Source organism: Dryobates pubescens, chromosome 7 (assembly GCF_014839835.1).
Source record: "Dryobates pubescens isolate bDryPub1 chromosome 7, bDryPub1.pri, whole genome shotgun sequence".
Taxonomy (NCBI): domain Eukaryota; kingdom Metazoa; phylum Chordata; class Aves; order Piciformes; family Picidae; genus Dryobates; species Dryobates pubescens.
In genome coordinates, this window is record NC_071618.1 from 4,058,777 (window position 1) to 4,080,455 (window position 21,679).

Genomic DNA, 21,679 nt, shown 5'->3' on the forward strand with positions numbered 1-21,679 from the left:
TAATTAACAGAGGAAAAAGGGACAGGAGAGAGGCTGGGGGGAGGCGAGGTGGAATCCTTCTGCCCAGAGAGGATTTCCATCTTGTTTTGTTTTTGTAAGTACTTGTACAATGTTGTAAACACCGTATAGTTTGTATATATCATTGCGTTCCATTATTGCTTGTAAAATACAGCTCCATTCGCTTCCCTGACTGGGCTCAGCCAAGTTTTTGTTGATGTAGGTGGGTTAAACCATTACATTACAGGAATTTGATTAATGATAAAGAGGGAGCAAACGGAGACACGTGTGAGTTCTCTTGACCGAGAGAATCCCATGTAAACCAGAACAATTCTGCCTGTTCTTGGCAGAATTTAGGCTGGTGCCGGATTTGCCAGAGATCTGAATGGCAGCAGAACCCCAGTAACAAAGAAAGAAAAATGTATTTCACATATAGCTACACAGTGTTGTTTGACTTCAATGGGCCTTGCAAATACATCCTGGGAGTCAGAGTCTGGCTCTGCCAAAAGTCAGGGTTGCAGGAGATTGTGCCGAGATTGTAGGCAAGACAGATCAGATATTACCCAAGCAAGAAGGAAATACAAACCTCACAGAATTAACATATATTGTCACATTCTATTAAGGTTTTCTGTAGGGCTAGATCAGATTAAATGCATTGAATCCTAGTCATCTTACAGCATATGAAAATATTGTCATGGATAGGATTTTTCATTAGTGAATAAAATGCAGAATAATGAACAGTAGACAAAAAAAAAGAGAGAAGATGTAAAGCCAATCAAAGGAAGGGCAGATGTTTAAAAAGTCTTTTGCTATTCAGGATTGTGATCCAACAAAAGCAATTATGTTTCTGCTTTCTCAATTTCAAAACAGCAGAAAAGAGCTTTGAGGTTTTTCCAGTGCTTATGGCCTATCTCCACACCGTTAACTGAACAGAAGGTAACATAATACCAAACATAGCCAAAGGCAACTGATTCCATGCAAAGCTTATAATTTGGGACATCCAGTGAGTTAAAGGGGATCGTAATCAAGAAGCAGAAATATATGTACATTCAAAAATTGCCAAAGAAATCTATAAGAAGCCTAATTAAATTCTCTTATGAACCTGGAAAAGGAATCATAAAACCAAAACTAAAGCAGTGCCTACAGGTGGAAATTACACTTGGTAAGTGCCCTCTGAACCCATGAAAGAAGATAATGTGTGGAATTTTGTTAACGAACGGCTGGCACGTGGCTGCAGCAAAACAACGGTCTCTCTTGGCAAAGTGCTGAATATTATCTTTGCTCAGTGTTTTTCTGTTTTGTTATTTTTGAATGGATTAATATCAGAGATGTCATTGTAAATACAGTCCACCCCAGTTCTCTGCCAGTATCCCTAGCCATGCATTTAAGCAAAAGTTGGTGAGGCTGACTATAGGAATATTCAGAGAATGCAGCACATGTATGGCACAAAATGCAATACGATGGAGAGGAACGTGACAGAATAGTGAAAAGATTCAATGCCAGTCATCCTACATTGTGATAAAACCATTTTCTTAATAATGCAATGCTGTTCTTGTATTACCTGATACACAAAGATAGAATAGAATAGAATAGAATAAACCAGGTTGGAAGAGACCTTTGAGATCATCGTGTCCAACCTATCATCCAACACTACCCAATCAACTAAACCATGCAACCAAGCATCCTGTCAAGCCTCGCCCTGAACACCCCCAGCGACGGCGACCCCACCACCTCCTCGGGCAGCCCATTCCAGTGGGCAATCACTCTCTCTGTGTAAAACTTCCTCCTAACCTCCAGCCTAAACCTCCCCTGAAGCAGCCTGAGACTGTGCCCTCTTGTTCTGGTACTGGTTGCCTGGGAGAAGAGACCAACCTCTGCCTCACTACAACCCCCCTTCAGGTAGTTGTAGAGAGCAATAAGGTCACCCCTGAGTCTCCTTCTCTCCAGACTAAGCAACCCCAGCTCCCTCAGTCTCTCCTCATAGAGCTTGTGCTCCAAGCCCCTCACAATAGTGAAAAGATTCAATGCCAGTCATCCTACATTGTGATAAAACCATTTTCTTAATAATGCAATGCTGTTCTTGTATTACCTGATACACAAAGATGCTGCTTGCTACACAGAGTGCATGTGCTGTGCCATAGGGAAGGTGTGGGCCCCCTCAGAAAGGAAACAGGAGCACCCAAAGGGTGGCTGTCAATGGGTCCATGTCCAAGTGGAGGCCAGTGACAAGTAGAGTCCCTCAGGGATCAGTACGGATACCAGTCTTGTTTAACATCTCTCTTGGTGACATGGACAGTGGCATTGTGTGCACCTTCAAGCAGGTTCCCTGATGACACCAAGCTGTGTGGTGCAGCAGACAGGCTGGAGAGGTGGGCCCAAGCCAGCCTCATGAAGTTCAACACGACTAAATGCAAGGTCCTGTGTCTGGGTCGGGGCAATCCCAGGCACCAATATAGGCTGGGCAGTGACTGGCTTCATAGCAGCCCTGAAGAAAAGGACTTGGGAGTGCTGGTGGATGAGAAGCTCAATATGAGCCACCAGTGTGACTTGCAGCCCAGAAAGCCAATCACATCCTGGGCTGCATCAAGACAAGCATGACCAGCAGGTAGAGGGAGGTGATTATCCCCCTCTACACCACTCTTATGGGACCCCACCTGGAGTACTGTATCCAGTTCTGGAGCCCTTATTACAAGAACGATATGGGCATACTGGAACGTGTCCAGAGAAGGGCCACAAGGATGATCAGAGTGCTGGAGCCCCTCTCTGGGAGGACAGGCTGAGACAGTTGGGGTTGTTCAGTCTGGAGAAGAGAAGGCTCTGAGGAGACCTTCTTGTGGCCATCCAGTATCTGAAGAGGGCTTACAAGAAAGCTGGGGAGGGACTTTTTAGGGTGTCAGGTAGTGATAGGACTAGGGGGAATGGATGCAATCTAGAGAAGGGTAGATTTAGATTAGATGTTAGGAAGACATTCTTCACCACATGGGTGGTGAGACACCGGAACAAATTGTCCAAAGAAGTGGTGGAAACCACATCCCTGGAAGTTTTTAAGGCCAGGTTGGATGGAGCTCTGGGCAACCTGATCTAGTTCAAAGTGTCCCTGCCCATGGCAGCGGGGTTGGAACTAGATGATCTTTGAGGTCCTTTCCAATACTGACAATTCTGTGATTCTATGATGATAAAAATGGAGAAGGTTGCATTCTGCCATTTTGTAGCAGCCATATAACTTATTAACACTGTGCCACTGAAAGGAGTCTATGGTCAGATACAAGGACACACAGCTACAAAACAGAAAGCTGTTGAAGTCAGTGGAATTTTTGCCATAGACTTCCATGGGGTGAGATTTTCCCATGCAGTTTACCTTCTCTTTTCTGTGTCTCTTGTTCTGCTGTACTATTCAGACAACACAGGATAATTCCTGCTTCCTCTGATCCCCCACTGGGGGATTAGGAAGCAAAAAGTCTCATTTTTGAAGGTAAGTAGGTAGAATTTTTTTAAGGAATTATGAGGTGAATCTGGGCATGATCCCAAGCTGGTTTTCATGTCCCTAGAATGCAATTTAGGCAGAATGCAGGTGCACACTGAGGGTCACACAGAAAATACCGTCAATCTCTATTAAGCATCTCCCAGACACGTATGTTGCTGAGCAGGGACTTCCTTATGTGACCAGTACAGTCCTACTGTATGTGTCTAACCATCCTACCCACAGCTAGCTCAAATGAAAAAGAGCATGGCCTTCCTGCAGAGGAGGACCTGGACCCTGTTTTCCTCTGCAGTAGAAAATGCTAAGGTACAGTCAAGAATAAGACAGAGGCTGGGGTCCTGCCAGGGAAATAAAGGAGCAGAAGCATCAATTACTGCCCCAGGACACAGACTTCTGCCTCATTTTACTGGGCTCTCTCTGAAGTAAAGTAGTGGTATGGAGGTGGTGTTTTGGTTTTTTGTTTTGTTTTGGGTTGTTGTTTGGTTTTTTTGTTTGGAGTTTCTTTGCAACAGGAGGCAGAAAAAGCAACAGCCTGCTTGTCTTGCATCTCAAATTGGCTCTGCTACAGGGCCACACAGATGAACTATTCCTATTTCCTTTCACAGTCTGGGCCCTTCCTACCTCATAACCCTGTTGGGTCACAACCAACGAGATTTGCCCCAGAGGTGCACAGCACCAGAACATTTCTCTGGCTTTTGACAGCAATTGAGAGCCACTCTGCTTGTTTTCTGGGGCACACAGTGATAACTAGAAGCTTTTGAACATGAAGCTATGTAGCTGCATTAGCTCAGGATAAACACAGTGAAGCAGTTCCCCAGCTGGCTTGGAAAAAGAACAAAACAGGCTCACCTCCATCTGCAAAAGACAGTGTCAGCATAGTTTTGTACACTTTTGGTTTCAGTATTCTCAGGCACTTCCTTTCAAATGTGACAATTGTTGTCTACCTTTTGTGCAATTGCCTGGCAGTTGGGAAACTTTGGGAAATGAAAGTTTTAAGTTCTCTTTAGCCTAAGGTATGGGTTTGAAGGTCTCTTGAGGAGACTGTCATGGAGAAGACCACAACATACTTGACACTCAAGTGAGGCAAGCTGCAGCCAAGAAATCGGGAGTTGCAGAGCTAACTAGGACAAATGTGAGGTACTGCTTTTCCATTATGTGTAGACAAGCATGAACCATAAAACAGAGCTTCACATTCTTGATGAATGGAACACTTATATGCTCCATTCATGGCACTCCTTTCCACTCCCTCTGGCTCTAAGTTTCTTGCCTCTGGGCTGCACAGTGAGCCAGCTAATACAGAAAAAAAACCCCAAAACAACCCAACTAGAAGCACTCCCACCTAAATTCTTCTTAAGAGATGTCCTCAACAGTATTGTAGAGTCTACTGAGATAGGTCTGAAGTCTCATTTCTGGGACACATATTCAACAGGTGACCAGCTGTAAGTGGTATCACTGTGAGCCCTATCTGAAAGGAGAATGGAAATGAGCCACCTGTCTCCAAATGTGTGACTAAGATAGCTAACCATGGGACAACCCATGTATTTGGCTTGTGCGGCAAGGTTTAGATAGTGAAGGAGCTACAGGGGTGCCTTCTGTGAGAAGATGCTAGAAGTTTTCCCTGTGTCTGATAGAGCCAGTGTCAGCTGATTACAAGATGGATCTGTCACTGGTCAAGGCTGGGCACATCAGCAATGGTCGGACCTCTGGAATAATGTATTTAAGAAGATGAAAAATCCTCTGGGCAATGGCAACTTCAGATAGATAGAGGAGTTAAAGTATGTGAGAAACAACTCTGCAACCAGAAGATAAGGAGGGGCAGGAGGTGCTGTAGGTGTGGGAGAGGAATTTCTCTTGTGGCCTGTGGTGAAGACCATGGTGAAACAGGCTGTGCCCCTTTAGCCCATTGTGGTGGGCTGAAGTTTCCCCCCCCCAGCATTAACTTTCCACACCAACTTAGAAGCAAATGAAGCTGTATTTACAAGGAAAATCTACACTGTACAATGGAATGCAATGATTATGTACAAAATATACAGCATTTACAATATGATACAGATATTTACAATTAGCAAACACAAAAACTCCCCTGGTCAGAGACCAGGGAAGCTGTTCCACTGCCTCCCCACCCCCACCCCCCGTCCCAAGAGAGAAAGGAGCAGAGAGAAAAGCAGTGGGTTAGACTTAGCCAAGGCCAGCTGAAGCACACAGATTAATCTCTCCTGAGCGAAGCAAAACAGCCAGAGATCAGAAGAGACGAAGAAAATTGTTATGGTACCACTCGTCTTATTCCAGATATTTATCCAATGAATTTGTTTAGAATAATCTTTTGTTTTCCTTTTTACACCCAATAGTGATTTAGTTATATTTGTCTACTTTTCTGCTCAAAATCTGTAACTAAATTTTAAAGGCATGGCCTAAAACCACCACACCCATGGAGGTTAATGGTGGATCAGATATCCACCTAGCAACTTGTGGGGGACCCCATACCAGAGCATATGTATGCCTGAAGAAGGATGTGACCCCCATGGGCAGCCCACACTTCAGCAATTTTGCTGGCAGGACTTTTAACCCCATGGGGGACCCGCATTGGAGCAGTCTGTTCCTGAAAGACTGAACCCTGTGGAAGGACCCCACACTGGAATAGTTTGTGAAGAACTGCAGCTTGTGGGAAGGACTCATGCTGGAGAAGTTCACAGAGAAGTTTACAGAGAAGTGACTCCTGTGGGAAGGATCCCATGCTGGAGCTGGGGTAGATTATAAGGAGTCCTCTCCATGAGGAATAAAAGGAGCAGCAGACACAACATGTGATGAGTTAACCACAACCCCCATTCCCTCGCCCTCTATGCCACTTGCAGGTAGAGGAATGAGGAATGAAGTTAAGCCTGGGAAGAAAGGAAAAGTAGGGGGGAGGTATATTTTTGAATTTATTTCTCACTTCACAAACATTTGAGATTCTTTTGAATCTCCCTAGAACTTGTCTGAGATTTGAACAAAATTTCTTTTGTATGTTTGATGTTCTTAGGTCTGAAGATGTCTTCCTACTCTGCTTTGATTGATAATAAATTATTTTACCCAAGTCAAATCTGTTTTGGCCATGATGGTAATTGCTGAGAAAAGTTCCTGTCATTATCTCAACCCATGAACTTTTTGTTATATTTTCTCTCCCCTGTCCTGCTGAGGAGGGAAGTAATAGAGGTAAGGCTAAGAAGAAGTTAAGACTTGCGCTATAGTTGTGTGGGTACACAGCTGCGGGATCAGAGCTGGGTCGCCATGCAGGACGGGAGCAGGCATCTGTCTTACCTGTACCCATCTTCACATGGTCACTTTGTAAGGGCTAGCTTATCACAGTTGATGTCAAGGGAATTTAAATTTTATCTACCTGCATGTTGCCTACTCCTTAGTCCAAGCTTGTGACTAACTCAGGAATTTACTCACTGCTGATCTCTAAAGCCAAGAATACACACATGCTAATCTGGATCTTCAAATTGCTGGGTCAATGAAGAGGCAGTCTGTGTGAGCACATTCAATCTCTATTGAGGGCCAGCTGCTAGCATAAGCAAAATGAGAGCAGTGGCTTAGACTGACCTGTACCCAGGTTATAATGGGCTCTTATAATTGCCATTTAACTGGTGTTCTGCATCCTTGAAAGCCAGGCTGTCTGATGACACAAAGTGAGAGGTCAGAGTATGCATCAGGGAACCTGCTACTCCTCCCAGGATCAGCAGTCATTCTCCAGTTATCCAGTGACAGCAGCATCCAAGTATGGCTCTCTGACATGTTTCACTGCTTCCCCTCACCTCTTACAGCTGGAGCAGCCCTGGGGACCTGCTGTGCTTTCTCTTTCTTGGGGCAACAAAGCTGGATTCTGGGACACTGCAAAGACCCTCTCAGTCTGTCCCATGCACAGTGTGGTATGCTGTCACACTCTGAATGTGCCAGTTGCACAGAAGCTCAGGCTGAGAGACAGAAGCAAATATCTGAATGGTGATGTTAAAAAAAAACAACACAAAAAGATAGCAAGTCAAGGCTTCCCCTCAGCATGTAGTCACTGCCTTACTGCTGAGGCAGGCTGACTGTGTGGAGTCTGTTCCCGATTCACTGCAGGGAAGTGTGCACCCCGCTTCCCCACCAGCCTGCCCGCAGTGAGAAGGAAGGGATGTGCCTCTACTGTCAGGTTGCAGTGTAACAAGTGGCACTAGTTGAGAAGTGGTTTAAAATGCCATCCCTGACTACCTCTCGGCTAATAGGTGATGTTTTCAAGTGGAAATACCTGTCAGAATACATGCCATTTGGATCATAGCACCAAAGCCCATCAGAACAAATCCGTAGACAAACATCCAGTGTATGCAGACCTCTAGGAGTCTGGCTCAGCACTGTGAATTTTGATTTGGAAGCTATGCACTTATTACATAGCTGGTATGACATCACTGAGGGCTGTTATTAGATGACCTATTCTGACTTCTGTTGATCACAGTTAAGATGTGGATGCTCTGTGATGTTCAGAAGTTTGTCCTCTTTTCCTCTTTCCCCAGAGGTTACTGCACAACAGTTTTTGCAGTTTCACTCCTTGTTTGATTGCTCCTTGAGACCAATTCAGGTTAAAAGAGAAGAGCCTTTGGAGGTGGCCTTGTCTGCACAGCTTCTTGGAGTATCCCAGACAACTTGTAAAAGGAGCACTGGGTGCAGCTTAGAAGGAGGCAGCAAGGGATAACGTCGTAGTTTTCAGTTTCTGGAATTCATGTTGTGCTTTAACAAGTTGGCTATTGCTCCCATGAGAGTCTTGGAAAGGAAGAAGGAAAAGGTAGAAATACCCCAATTACACCCCTACTCTGCCCCAGCTAGGCTCCTCTAAACAGGGGCTGCGGGAACAGATGGCATAGGAATTGGCTCTGTCAGTTTTGTACAAGCTAGGAACTCCCTCGTGCCAAGGGAATCCTCAAATGGGGAGACTCGGCAGCTCTCCAGCTCTTCTGAAGTGGGTCAAGATGATTTAAGAATCTGGCCCATTGCAGCCTCATTTCCTCTGTAAATCAGCTGTAATACAAGGGATGATGGAGTGGTGAGAAGGCAGAGATTAAAATTTCAAAGAGGATCAAAATATGCCATTTTAGCTTTTGTAAGTATAAACATGCATAATATGACACTTTGTTTAGACAGTTATTTAAAAAGAAACTTACAATCTTTTTAATTAAAATGAATGCAAAGGCATAGGCTATAAATATGAACATGGGAAGGTAGGAGTTGACAGCACACAGCCTTCCAGACAATCTTCTTTTTCTTTTTTAATTTGTTATGGAGTATAATCAAATTTTGTTTTCCTGTGCAAATTCTCCATAATGTTTATGTTTGGTTTAGGTAACAGATTAACTTCAGGTGACTTCTTTTTTTAATTTTTCCTCCATATATCATGCCCTCATTTTGTGGTTATCTTGAAAACACTGATTGAGATTATAGGAGGAACAATAGTGAGACGGCCATGTAGGAGAACTGTGAGAATGCCAGTGACGAGCGGTGTGAGCAATCTGGCAGTGCAGGCCTAGAGCCTGACATGGTGGCAGGCCATGCTCAGCAGAAGTGCAGAGCCAGCTAGCAGTATGCCAAAACAGTGCTGTGCCTGCAGGACTGCAACTAAAACAAGACGCTGGTAGCTAGAAACATAGTGAGTTATCTCGGGACAACAGGACATGCACCTGCATCAACAAACCTCACGTGTCATCTATAGTTGGACCAATAATCTACGATAGTGTGATGTGTGGTCACTCATAGGGGACCAATGAATCCATGCCAACAAGGCACACCAAGGTTATATAAGTTGTAGCAGTTTCCTTGCTACGCACTTCTTTTTCTGCCTGTCCTGTCTCCTCTCCTTCCATGCTTTACTGTGCCATGCTTTCACCATAGGCCTGAGCCATAGGCCTGCAATACTGGAACAATAAAGGATCAATACCCGATCATATTGGTCAGCCGTATTGATTCCAAGAACCTCCGTCGTCACCAAATCTGGCTAAAGAGAACCATACCTGAACTGCAGATATGACACTCTCTACACTTACACTGCATACACTTACACTCTTACTATTAAAACATTGCTTGCTCTAAGTTTCATTACCTTACCTTACCTCTGCCATTCCTCAGCTGCCTGCTGCACTTTACTTCTGCTGTCACGGGACCACAGGATCACAGGATGTTAGGGGCTGGAAGGGACCTCCAACCCCCCTGCCAGAGCAGGACCATAGAATCTAGCACAGGTCACACAGGAATGCATCCAGATGGGTCTTGAAAGTCTCCAGAGAAGGAGACTCCACAACCTCCCTGGGCAGCCTGTTCCAGTGCTCTGTGACCCTCACAGTGAAGAAGCTCCCCCCTCATGTTGAGGTGGAACCTCCTGTGCTGTAGTTTATATCCATTACCCCTAGTCCTATCACAGGGTACAACTGAGAAGAGCCTGTCTCCTCCCTCTTGACACCCATCTCTCAGATATTTATAAATGTTTATTAAATCCCCTATCAGTCTTCTCTTCTCCAGACTAAAAAGCCCCAGGTCTCTCAGCCTTTTCTCATAAGGCACTTGCTCCAGTCCCTTAATCATCCTGGTAGCTCTCTGTTGGATTATCTCCAGCAGATCCCCATCACTCCTAAACTGGAGAACCCAAAACTGGATGCAATATTCCATGTGTGGTCTCACCAGGGCAGAGTAGAGTGGGAGGAGGACATCCCTCAATCTGCTGGACACACTCTTCTTAATGCACTCCAGTATCCCATTGGCCTTCTTGGCCACAAGGGCACATTGCTGACCTGTGGATAACTTCTTGTCCACCAGGACTCCCAGGTTCTTCTCCACAGGGCTGCTGCCACCTTTTAGCCCTGTGCCTGCTGCTGGTGCCCTTTGGCATGGCTGTGCTGTCAGGCCCAGGTCAAGGAGCTTTGCTGCCTGGCCTGGGGATGGTTCTGAAGCTGCAAGGGCTGGAGTTGAGAGTCTGTGTTTAAAACCTGCTATGAATCCAGAGCCCAGGTCAAGCATTGAGAGCCTGCCACTAGAATTGCTAATAATGATCTTTTCCCTTCTGGATACTGAATCCCTGCTGTCTGTGGGCTGTATGAACAGGAGCTTCTATCAGCTGGCCAGTGACAATGTCATCTAGCTAGGAAACTACTCCTAGTGTTTCAAACCAAAAAGGGCATTTTGGAAAATGAACTCAGGACCAACACAAACTCTTTGCTCAGGCTGTGCTGCTCTGCAGGATAGAAGTTCTGACCACTGGAAGGAAAAATACATCTCCAAATAGCTGCTGTCCAAACGAGATTAGATCTATGGACTTGCTCAGAAATCCTCTGCCATGTGAAAACAAAGAAGCCATGAGAGCTGCTGGCTTGAGCTGGATGCTTGTCCTGAAAGAGAAGAAAGGAACACCTAAAGGAGAAGAGAAAAGTATCATTTCAGGATGCATTTCTTAACATATTTTGGTATGGTATCAACTGGCCATGTCTGGATGTCCTCGCAACACTCAGGCTCTATGGAGTTGCGCCTTTATTTCCTTAGAGCAGGAAGGGACCTCGCTACCATTCCCTGGTTGCTGAATACCATCTTGCTGATCTGACAGCACCTGGTGCTGACAACATTCTCCAGCTCTTCACTCTGAAGCCAGGACTCTTAGTAGGCCTTTGGAAGGACACAAAGGAGATCGCTTCTGTCTCAGCCAGTCTTCATTATCATCAGTTCATGGAGAGAAGCATCTTGGGTTCTGCTGCTTCTTCTTATGCCCGTCCACTTCATCAGCCTCTACTGGGTGATACTGACCCAGAGTATGGACTGCATGGTGTGGTAGTTTTAGGCTGTACATAGAAAATTTTCCACAGATCTTGAACAGAAAGCAGTAGAATATAAGTAAATTACCATTGGATGTAAAAAAAGGGAAATAATGATAAGGTCTAAATAATCCCATTGGACAGATAACACACATAAAAGTTAGATCTGTAAACTAATTTTCTCTCTTTGCTCTAGCAGAAACTAGCTTCTGGCTTCTGCTGGCTTTGCTGACCTTGGCTGCATTGCTTTGTTGCAGTTAAGTACTAACAGCAACTCTCTGCTCTCTGTCTTGTCTGGTGGGCAGAGGGAGGGAAGGAAGCATGGAGGGGGAAACTACTAATAGCTTCTGATTTTGTCCAGGGGGGTTCTTGTGCTGTTTGTAAATTTTATGGATATATGTAAATATTGTAGAATTTGTACATATTCATTGCATTTCACAGCATCACAGTATCACAGTATCACTAAGATTGGAAGAGACCTCAAAGAACATCGAGTCCAACCTGTCACCACAGACCTCATGACTAAACCATGGCACCAAGTGCCACAAATTTCATATTTAGATTGTAGTTTTGCTTGTAAATGTAGCTTAATTTCCTTTTTAACTGAGCTGGTCTGGCAATTTTATGTTGGGGGTTAGTTTCAACCTACCACACATGGCTACTGTCTACACTTTGAAATCCACAATGGAACCTGTGCCTACATGTGTGCAACATTCAGGGACCTCTTCTGCAAAAAAGGTGAGATTGCAGATGGGTATGTGAGGCTCACAGCTGTCAGCAGCCTGCAGGACAACATGGACCACTGTCTTTTAGCCACCATGCCTGGCTTGCCCTGTCAGCTGGAAGGCACTGTGAAGGAGTGCTGTGTGCTGGATGTTCACAGTATCACAGTAGTATCACAGTATAGCTAAGGTTGGAAGAGACCCCAAGGATCATCAAGTCTAACCTGTCCCAACAGACCTCACAACTAGACCACGGCACCAAGTGCCACGTCCAATCTCCCCTTGAACACCTCCAGGGACGGTGACTCCACCACCTCCCTGGGCAGCACATTCCAATGACGAATGACTCGCTCAGTGAAGAACTTTCTCCTCACCTCGAGTCTAAACCTCCCCTGGCACAGCTTGAGACTGTGTCTTCTTGTTCTGGTGCTGGTTGCCTGGGAGAAGAGACCAACCCCTTCTTGGCTACAACCACCTTTCAGGTAGTTGTAGAGGGCAATGAGGTCACCCCTGATCCTTCTCTTCTCCAGGCTAAGCAATCCCAGCTCCCTCAGCCTCTCCTCATAGGGCTGTGCTCAAGGCCTCTCACCAGCCTTGTTGCCCTTCTCTGGACACGTTCAAGTGTCTCGATGTCCTTCCTAAACTGAGGGGCCCAGAACTGGACACAGTACTCAAGGTGTGGCCTAACCAATGCAGAGTCCAGGGGCACAATGACCTCCCTGCTCCTGCTGGCCACACCATTCCATTACTCTCTTGTATGAAGACGGAAAAGCCTTCTGTTGTTTCAGTGGCCCAGTCTCTGTGGGACTGTCTTCCAGGACTTCAAGCTGTTATGACTTGCTGGGTCACAGCTCCAGCAGAGAGTATTGTGAACCTTCAGAAGGCGGAGTCCGTGCTCGGTTCACCTGTGTGAGTGAAAGCAGGCAGCACCTTGGAGTCGTCTTTGCTGTCTGTCCACCTAACTCGTGAAACGCTAACAGGTTTTGATATTTACCTGTTTATGATTAAACTGCAAAATGATCTGCTTAGTTCTGTTCTAAATTAAGGTCTGCATTAAATGTCACAGCATTTATCTCTCACGTAACGAGACAGCAAGGACACTAATTTCCCAGGCACTCAGTCACTGCCTGTGCCACTGGAGAGCAGCTGCGGGAGGAGCGCAGCCCGGGGAGGAGCGCAGCCGCCGTTCACAGCTCGCTGACAGCGCCGAGGTGGAATCATAAAAGTCAATTAATCATTAGAAGCTGTTACCAGCCCGTATTGAGCTGCTCTGGCGCAAAATGTTAATCAGCCCCACATCGATACCATAAATTCCCGCAAATTGGAATGGTCGATAGCGCCGAGGGCTGCCAGATCAATGAGAGGGCTCAAGGCTTCTCCACTGGGCCCTGCCAAAATGGCTGCCCGGTGCCTGCCACACCCCTCCCGGCATGCGCTGCGCCCCGCTTGCTGCCATGGCGACCGCATGTCGCCCTCAGCTCAGCCTGCCGGGGTTGAGGTGAGCGCCGATGCATCACTGCCTTTGATGGGTCTGTCAATAACACTTAGCAGGGGAGGGGAGGCCCTTGCCAGCACGTTGGGGTGATTTAATCGCTCGAGGCGCCGTGTGCCGCTGCATACATGCAGGGCTAAGCAGGGTCGGGGCAGCTGCTGCCCGGGGATGAGACAGGGCAGCCGGCGCCGTCTGCCATTAACCCGGGAGCTGCTGTGGGGAGGAGTAACCTAGAGCTCTGCGAGTTGGGAAACTGTTCTCAGCTGAGCTGGAATATGTTACTCATGAATGCTTGTGGAGTTGTTCATTAATCCTCTTGGGCCCCAGGACAGTGTTTTCCTGCAGCCTCCCATGTGCTGCTGCTGGGCACCCAGGAAATGGTGCTGGTACACCTGGGGCACATAGAGGTGTGGGGAGAAGGGAAGGTCACTTCTGCTTTGGCACCTGCCTAATGTGTTTCCCACATAACTGTCACTGCTGTAAGAGCATGAACACTACCAGCAAGCTGCCCCTGCAAAAGAGATGCTTTCAACCTTTTTTTCTCAAAGAGTCCATATGTGTTTAGGTGCCAGTTGCAGTGAAGCCTTGGGTTACGTCTTTGTTGCCCTTGCTCCTGTGGCCAGGTCATGCTCCTGACCTCCCTACCTAGACATGCAGGCCAGACTGGGACACCCAAAAGACCCTCCAGCAGAGGAGTGAGTGCAACGTGAAGGACTGTGTCCTGAACAAGAAGAAGGACTCTGTTCCCTGAGGCCATCCTTGCAGTGTCCCTGCTGTGTTCTGCTGATGCTTATCCCAGGAGGCCAGAGATCTCTGCCTCGCATTCACATGGCTGCTGAAGGCTCAGATGAGCCCAAGCCATTTATCTCCTATTACTTTCATTAAATCTGACCTGCAATGAGGGGAAAATTAGAATTTTTAGGATTGCAAGATATTAAGAAGCCTCTTTAGAGATGAAAGAAATGCTGGATATTGTTACTCCAGGGAAGGATTTTGTTCCACCAGTTTAATTGTCACTTAACACAGAACATAAAGGTTAATGCTGAAGAAAATAATACCTGTGCTGATTATTTTAATAGTCTCAAAGTATGACTTTTTCCCTGGACTGCAGTTATTTAATCCATGTGCTGCATATGGACTGGCAGTATTTTGTATTTTCACATGGCACTGATATGATGGTTCCATTAAGTTCAGTGCTGAGAAGCTATTGTGTATCTTTCATATTATCATTCCATGCTTTATGGAAAATTGAAAATATATGGATCCACAGACATGTTAATTCCCAAGATTTGTTCATTTTTAAAGATCAATAAAAAAAGTCCATATTTTTATTATCTGAGTTACAGAAAACATCAAAATAAATTGAGAATCCTACTGCAAAGAGACGCCCTATTCAGCATATTGAGACAGGATGATGTTATGAGTGTTCAGACAAAGGTAATACAGTGCTTCTATTTAATTGCCCTGACACCTTGCTCAGTTCCTCCAGCTATACTCTGAGAGCTAAAAAACCCCTCTCATTGTTATTAATTGTATTCCTTTTTAAATGTAAAGTCATATTGCTGCAGGCTGAGCTAATGAAACATACCCATATTACCAAAATAGGCATATTTCTTTTTGTACAACACATTCTATCAAAACTGTCTGCTAAAGACATTGTGTTAAAGACCTTTCATAGAGCAATATAAAGAATATCTCAGCTACTCCAACATTTCTATTACATGATTATTAAAATGCCCAGGAGGACTAAACAATATAGTGTGGATCCAGTTATCATATAAGACTTCAGAAATATTGTTAATTCCTGCCACTGATTTATGTTAATACTAATGCTAGATTACATGCTATGGCTACTAAACAGCCTGTGCATACCAATTCACACAAAGACAGTCTCCCTTCTCTCTAAAGGAGCTGCTCTCTTCTGTTATAATGAGAATCTGAATTATTTATCTCTCTTTATCCTGCAGTAGTTCACTTGACCACAATCACTTTTTCCCCATTTCTACTGCACATCAATGCATGTAAACATGACACAATAACAACTACTATCTTTACCTATTTCAGCCACTTCAAATCACATGAGATCAGTCAGGGGACAGAAACAAAAGTATTGCCGGGCGACGAGTAGGAGAGGGGTATGAGGTTGCCTAAATGCTGAAATGACACCTCTGCCCCAAGTTGTCATCAGTGTATTTAAATACAGGGCCAGCATAAATTGTAAACTGAGCAATGCAGAAGACTTCCTTGCTGATGATTTCTGCTGATGGCAGCTTGTCTCAGGTGCCTGCTACTTTTCACAGCTCTAAGCTGGGTGTGAACAGCTCCCCCGCAGTTTGTACACAGGCTGCTATATCTGAAGGGGACTCCAGGCAAAAGTAGCAGCATGGGTAGGATGAACTACTGGTCCATGCTGGATGTTGATGTAAGAAAGCAGTGTTCAATTCCATCTTCACCCTAATCAAGTGCAGGAATGTGGCTAAAGTTCTTCTATGTAAGAAGGGAATATTACATCCACAACATTATAAAGCAATCTTGCGCCGTGCATGTGAAATTATGTTTAACCTGTCTATGCTACCTGTTCTACACTCATTAGTGTTGAGTTCATGCATTATTTGTCAGAGTGCACTTTGCCCCCTTCATACGTGGCACGTGTACAGTTTAATTTAATTTCCCATGTGGAGGGTTGAAGTTTCCCCCCAGCATTAACTTTTAGCCAGACCAACTCAGAAGCTGAAGAAATGAAGCTGTATTTACAAGCAAAAACTGCACTCTGCAGTGGAATGCAATGAATATATACAAATTATACAGCATTTACAATATTATATAGATATTTACAATTAGCAAACAACACGAACCCCTCCCCCGGTCAAAAGACACAGGAAGTCATTCCACTGCCCCCACCCCCAGGCCCCCTGTCCCAAGAGAGAGAGAGGAGCAGAAAGAGAAAAAGCAGTGGGTTAGACTTATCCAAGGCCAGCCAGAAGCACGTTCTTTCCCTCCCGAGCGAAGCAAAACAGCCAAGCTCAGAAGAGAAGAGAAAAGGAATGGGAAAATGGGAAGAATTGTTATGGTACAGCTACTCTTATCCCAGACATTTGTCCAATAAATTTGTTTAGAATAATCTTTTGTTTTTCTTTTTACACCCAATGGTGATTTATTTATACTTTTATACTTTTCTGCTTGAAATCTGTAACTAAATTTTAAAGGCATAGCCTAAACCACCACACCCCACATGAAGTGGTGGAGTCACCATCCCTGGAGGTGTTCAAGAGGGGATTGGACGTGGCACTTGGTGCTGTGGTTTAGTAGTCATGAGGTCTTGGATGACAGGTTGGACTTGATGATCTTTGAGGTCTTTTCCAAACTTATTGATTCTATGATTCTATGACATTTGTATGCTGCATCCCCACCGCCTACAGCCTCACTTTTCACTTTGGCCTTGGCTCATCAGGAGGGTAGGAACTCAGCCCTGCTGAATTAGTTATGATGATCCTTCTGGAATGCTCTTTGAGGATGTTTTGCCATTTTTACAGTAAAGAAGCTCACACTGCATCCAGGACAATATTTCAGCAGTAGGACATCAGTGTTTCTCACTCCTATCTCCATGCCTTTTGCAATCAGCAGTGGAAAGTAGGATATTCTTGGTCATGACAGCCATCCTATGTGTCAGTGTGGATGGATGCAAGTTCCCACTGCATACTGCTCTGTAACCAAGGGCCCAGGCAGAGTTACAACTTGCAACTGCATGTGTTGCTTGTCACGAGGAGCTGCTGGCTGCAATTTTACCTGGTGGCAAGACTGGTACAGACCTGATCTGGGCTGCAAAGGGCCCACAATAGCAACAGAGGAGGAGTACACTGTAAATGAAGGGTGGTCAACTAAGGAATGAAGAAAGATAGATTTCATGGAAGTCTCAGCCACATCTCAGCTGGTGAGGAAGATGACTATCATCATTCTCAGGAAATGCTGAGGAGATGGTTGTAAACATTATTTGGAATCTGACAACCCTAATTACATTTGCTAGAAGATTCAAAGATTGTTTTGTCTTTCCCCTCCCCCGCCCCGACCTTGCTTGTCCAAGGTTCTGCAGGTATCTTAGTTTGTCCTGGCACCTAAACTTATCAAAGTCAATAGAACCATCATGCTACCTGCTATCTGTCTTACCTTAGCAACCCTGTTCTGTCAATATATGCCTCCATCAAGAGCACTTAGCCTTTCATCAGAAAAAAAAAGAGAAGTAGAGCAGAAATGGGAGGATTTTTAAATATTTTTTTTTACTCTCCTGCCCCTGTTTTGTTAAGGGCAAGATGGTGAACTTTTTGTATCAGGCTTGAGACCACATTCTATACAAGTGGGAACAGATGAGAAAAGTTTGGAGCAGGAGGTGGAGTCACACACTGTGAAATCACATTCATTTACCCATCAGAGCCAAATGAGCCAAACTGTGATGGATGTTTTGCCCACCTGTTCTGTGCAGAGCCCCTGACCACAGCTGGAGCTGCTGCAGCGCTAGATGTTTATTGCTTTGAAAGTCATAAACCTTCATTGTATGCAAGTCTTGATCCTAATGTCTACTTTAATCAGCTACTCCTTGCCATTGCTGGCTCCCTCTTCTCCTGCATCAAGCAACCATCACTATACTATTATCCTACAAGGGCAATGAGAGAAGAAACACTGAAGAGAAAGAAGTGTCAGTGTGAGAACTTGAATCTCAGCAAAAAACTCTCACAGTGAGCTCCAATATGCTTCATTCACTGGAAAGAAGAGATGTGCTCAAGGCCTTCACTGCTGCACAACAGGAGAGAGGACCTCAGAGTCCAGCTGTGGAATCTGAAGCGGGAGACACTGTTGGACTGTGATGTTCACTTGCATTAGCTCTGTCTTCTTCCTGCATTTGCTTTGCTTTGCACATGTTTGCATGTCAAGCTAGGGATGTCTGTTAGCTGATGACATGCAGATTTCTGAGGCTGGAAGGCAGGGGAGTAAGGCATCTCTGAAAGGAGTGGGAAAATGAGCAAGGGTGGTGCAAAAGTGACCTATAAACAGTGTGGATGCTTCAGGACCTCTGTGCACAGGCAGACCTCAGAAGTGATGGTGACCATGTGCCTCTGTCCTGAAGAGACAATGACACTGAATAGTGTGACACTGGTCCACTGCACCTGGCCAACAAAACCTCTCTCACTCAAATAAGGAAGCCTAGCCCTGCATTATTCAGTGAGGTAATTGATATGGTGCCTGAGAGGTAGACATTCTGAATTCCAATTAGTTGTAATAATTAGGTAAGTTCAGTAAAATACTCCAAAGATGGTATTTTAAGTTTCTATTATTTGTCGTACAGGGGTTTTTACAGTTACCATGGCAAATAATTTTTCTTTAGGGGAGTAGAAGTCTGGAGACAGATTTTAACCTTTGTTATGGCAGTGTAAACCTAGAGCAATTCTACTGAACTTGAAGGAGTTACACTGGATTTACAGTGTAAGAAATGAGGTTGGAATCAAATCATAAAGCAAGATACCGTTTAGCATCTATCAGGGTTGATGAGGCTTACCATATAATATTTAAAACCATCGGTATTTTAGTCAGATAGGGAAATGCACTTTCAGAGCTGAATTTAAAGAAGTCTGATTTCAAAAACTGAAGCCCAGTTCTCCTAATGTGAGTGACTTCAGATACATATGGGAATATCAAAACACGATTGCCCTGAAACTCATCTTCTTCTTTTTAATTAAAAAAAAAAAGAAACCTATCTTAGTCACCTGAGAATCTGAAAGATACTCTAAGCATTTGACATTCAGAAGAACTTTCAACAGATAAATTATGAGAACAAGAGTCAAAAACCTACCATCAACTCTAAAAGCAAATTTAAAATAAAGCTAAAGATGCTCTAAAAATTCAGAAAGAAAAAAACAAAAAACCACCCAACCACCACCACCAAAACCCAAACAAACTAATAAATCCTTCCTTCAAGTGAAAAATAAGCTACTGTAGGAGTTAAGTTACAAAAAGTTGTGACTAGGTCTTCAACTGATGTAAATCAGCAAAGCTCTGCTGACTTCAGTGGAGCTTTACTAAAAAAGATCAGATGTGAATCTGACCCTCAGTTGCTTTATAGTGTTTTTCTCTAATCAGCAGAAGAAATGCCATTGTTAAGTTAACATAGAATAGAAGCACAGAATTGTTTGGTTTGGAAGGGACCTTTAAAGGTCATTTAGTCCACCCCACCCTGCGTTAAGCAGGGACATCTTCAACTAGATCAGGTTGCTCAGAGTCTTGTCCAGCCTCACCTTGAATGTTTCCAGGGATGGAGCATCTACCACCTGTCTGGACAACCCACACTAGTGTTTCACCACCCTCATGGTAAAAAACATCTTCCTTTTACCTACTCTATCAGTTTGTGGGCCCTATTAAGAACTCTGTCCCCATATTTCTTGTAAGCCTCCTTTAAGTACTGAAATGCCATAACAAGGTGTCCCAAGAACCTTCTCTTCTTCAAACTGAAACACTCCAACTTTCTCAGCCTTTCTTAGCAGAGGAAATGTTACAGCTCTCTGATAATTTTTGTAGCCCTTGTCTGGACACGCTCCAACAAGCTCATGTCTTCCTTGTGTGGAGGATGCTAGAGCTACACACAATACTTCCTGTGTGGTCTCACCAGAGCAGAGAAGAGAGGCAGAATTATCTCCCTCAACCTGCTGGCCACACTTCTTTTGATGGAGCCCAGGATATGGTTGGCTTTCTGGCCTGCAAGTGCACATTGCTGGCTGGTGTTCAGCCTTTTGTCCACCAAAGATCTGCCCTAAGCCTTCAACATTCCTCTTTCACAACCTGATGCTTCTTCTGTAACAGATCTCCCAAATTATCTGTTTTAACTATTTATTAAAAAATAACTTAAAAATCAAGTTGTACAACCTTGATAAAGTTAGTTTCTTATTCTATGTGAGCACAAACTCCTCTTGAATATTGTATTGAAAAAGCAGAAGTCGAATACAACTGAGCCAAACAGATCACCCTGATATTAGAACTCCTGCAGTCTCTGCAGGAAAAAAAAAAAAGCTCAAAAAACCAGTGCAAACCCTGGATTTTTGCTGTGAGCACACTGCAGGGACTTGTGCTTCCATGGACAGGGTGATGACTGGTGCAGACCACAGTTCCTCAAGTAGTCCTTCCAACAGCAGGGCTGGTGTTCTGGACAGCATTGGCGCAGCTGCCTGCACAGCCAAACTGTGAACAAGGTAGGGAAAGCAAGATCACTAGATCAATTCCCTGAGCTGCTGTACTTACAGCCACACAAACACTAGGCTAAGCAAAGCACTACAGTGACATGGAGCTGAAAATGAGTAGCCAAGGGGCTGGAGGGTCAAGAGCTACCTAAAGCCATCTAAATAACATTGAATTTGTCACCAAATATGAAGCCATGCAATCTGCTACACAATCTGCCACACCATACCACACTAAACTTTGAAGAGCAGTTCTACAGCCTGAATTACAGACCAGAAGCAAACAGGAAGCGTAGACAAATGGTGGAGCTCTGGTATCCCATGCCAAACCAATTAAGCAGTGAGGCACATTGGTAAATTTTCTGGAAAGAAAACAGCTTTGTGCCCTTCCTGAGTACAGCACAAAGAGAACTGGGAATAGTGTGGGGCTGGAAGGAGACCCAAGCCAATCAGTAAATTGCAGTGTGCTGGCTACAATGATTTCTCTCCCCTTGGTTTTACAGCTGTAGAATTCCTCATATCACTGCCCAGCAACTTTCTACAGAATGGCATTAAAATGAAACCCATATAGTTTTGGTCCTGCCGATGGGGAAGCTTTTCAAATGTAGGCATCCAGAAATACAGTTCTGTTTTGTGCTGTATTCTTTTCCTCTCACAACTGTGGTTTGGTTTATGGTCATAGCGATGGTAGAAGAGGATTGAGCATCCTCACCTGTTAACCATCAAGTCACCATTTTGAACATTAAATAGCTTCTTGGCTGCTTTAAAACAAAAAGTGCCATCAAATACCTAATGCTATACAACAATTAGAAAAGTCTGAAATGGTCTCTTATTCATTAACCTTAATCATATCAACTTGTTCACATACATTAGGCATATCAAATGCCAAAAGCCTGCTGGGAACCCTTCCCTTTGCCAGCTGGTACATATTTCTATTCAGCCAGAACTCCTTTTGTATGGGAAGCAAT

The 21,679-nt window shown here is 44.5% G+C and overlaps 1 pseudogene; it reads left to right on the top strand.

The window, feature by feature from the left end:
• Positions 1 to 21,679, top strand: part of LOC104310052 (F-box only protein 15-like) — a 73,951-nt pseudogene that overhangs the window by 14,718 nt on the left and 37,554 nt on the right.